This window comes from Schistocerca cancellata, chromosome 11 (genome assembly GCF_023864275.1).
Source record: "Schistocerca cancellata isolate TAMUIC-IGC-003103 chromosome 11, iqSchCanc2.1, whole genome shotgun sequence".
Lineage (NCBI taxonomy): Eukaryota > Metazoa > Arthropoda > Insecta > Orthoptera > Acrididae > Schistocerca > Schistocerca cancellata.
The window spans coordinates 120,274,780-120,277,258 of record NC_064636.1 but is presented as its reverse complement, the minus strand read 5'-3'; positions in this window follow the sequence as shown (position 1 = coordinate 120,277,258).

Here is a 2,479-nt window from a genome sequence, read left to right as displayed (position 1 = left end):
GACAAATGAACTCTTGGGTTCTGAACTTAAGGTAATTGCAGTGGGTTATATTGTTTCAATTGTAATATCAAAGGCTCAATCAACTACAGTCAGCTGGGCTAGGATTCTTTTAAATTTAGGGAAAGAGAAGCTGTATATTTCACCTGATATTGTATTGATTTGAACTGAACTGAGATGAATCTGAACTGAACTGAGATGAATCTGAACTGAACTGAGATGAATCTGAACTGAACTGAGATGAATCTGAACTGAACTGAGATGAATCTGATCTGAACTGAACTGAACTGAGATGAATCTGATCTTAACTGAACTGAAATGAATCTGAACTGAGATGAATCTGAACTGAACTGAGATGAATCTGAACTGAACTGAGTTGATTCTGAACTGAACTGAGTTGATTCTGAACTGAACTGAGTTGAGTTCAGTTGAGTATAATTTGAACTGAGTTCAGTTGAAACTGAACTGAGTTGAGCTGAGTTGAGTTTAAACTTAACTGAGTTGGATCTGAACTGAAAGTTGGAGTGCAGACAAGTTCACCTTGGTTACAACCCATAGCATGAAAAACTTATTTACATACCCTGCAAGTACCCAACAGGCTCAGGCTAGCAGGGGCAAAATATATCTTGTCTAACAGGCAGGGCTTGAGCTACAGGAGGAACCAACACCCTTTGTCCTGGCTGTGTATAGCAACCCACACAGGCTAAGACTGGCATGAGTGTTTGGGAGAACTTTGGCAATGTTGCAATGATATGGGTGGTGCCAGTATCAGACATGAACCATATTGAATGGCAGTAGACAATGCCTCATCTACGATTTCCTGCCCATTTATACTTTGGACAAGAGTTTTGGTTCCAGTGACAGCATAGGAGGAGGGATGGGCAAACCCACTAGCAGTACGGCATTACTTTCGAATTTCTCGCCATCTTTTAGCTTAGCTCCCTTTTTTTAATTTCTCGCCATTTAATACATGGAACAATTTGCCTGTGTTGTAGGATGAGGATGAGCACGAGGAGGGGGGGGGGACAGGGAAGGAGGAAATCTGGCAACGATGCATGGTATGAGAGAAAAGGATGTAATTCTGGCAACACTACATATGGTGCCTGACTAGCTGACTATACCTACAGTTTGAATTTCAGGCCATTCTATACTCCCAACGATTAAGGATAAGTCCGCTGTGATGCCTTAGGATGTGGAGGCTGTTGGACATTAATATTAAGGTATCTTGACTACTGTGTGGTTTCCCCTACGGTACAGCTACCTTTCCTTGGGTTTTGGTTGTCTACCTGTATTGTCCCTCTTTTCAAACACACGTAGGTTACTTGCCGAAGAATTCTTAACAAAGTGGCCGAGTTCGATGCGCCTTTAAAAAGCGGCAAAACACGTGTAATATTAGGTCCAGATAACTGGTTACTCCCGAACTGCAGAGCAGTGAGATTTGTGGAAAAAGTTCAAGCGTATATCGAAAGGATAGGCTAATGAGAGATGGATGTGGTGTAAATGTTGATGTAGACAAGAAGCATAAGACCATCAATACAGAAAATAAAGATGCATGGGAGACTCTTTAGCCAAGACTTAATACCAAGTGTGGGTATAACACAGGTAGTCATTTCATGGTGTAACAGAACGTTAAGGAAAAACCTCAGTTTGCTGCTAAATGACTTTCACAATCACTCTGTAGTCATCAGCTGAGATAATTACAGTTTTGTTAGTGGCGAGAATGACGAGACATCCTGTGAAACACTGCTAGGTACCTTTTCTGAAAACAGCTGTGAAGTGATGGTTGAGAATCCCATTCACAAAAGACGTTAGATCTAATGACAATAAATACACCTGATCTCTTTGAGGATGTCCACATAGATACTGGTATCAGTCCTGATGAGGCTGTTACAGCAAGATTTATTACCAAAGTACAAAGGGCGACTAGAACGAAAGGAAGTATTTATATATTCAGTAAATTTGACTGAATTGTATCGAATATTACTTTATCCTGTAGGATTACAAGGTGTATACGTAATATAGCCTATGTCAAAAAAAGAAAACATTCATTATCATGTACTTCGTTATCTTTTTCCCTATGTTCTAACATCACTGATTACTAATAACAATATACACAAATTTTATGTGGTAAGTACTCTTCAACGCTGTGACATTTCTTTTCCACCAGTTAGTGTTTGAGGTCCTCTGGACAGTTAGAGTCTTGAACACTGTTACACCACATTCAGGGCAGACTTCTTTGGAGTTTAACACCTGAGTACTCAGATCCTTTTTCGATATCTGGCAGTTGGTGGGATAGCAAAGTTGTATCTCAATTAGGAACTCTAAGCATGTTGAAGCACTCTGGCTCACGTTTATAAGATTACTTGACCATGTGTTCGATAGATATGTACCTAGTCAAACGTTTCATCGTGGGAAACGCACTCCATAGCATACAACCCCAGCAAAAAACTTCTAAAGAAACAGTCTACTGCATAATAAACGT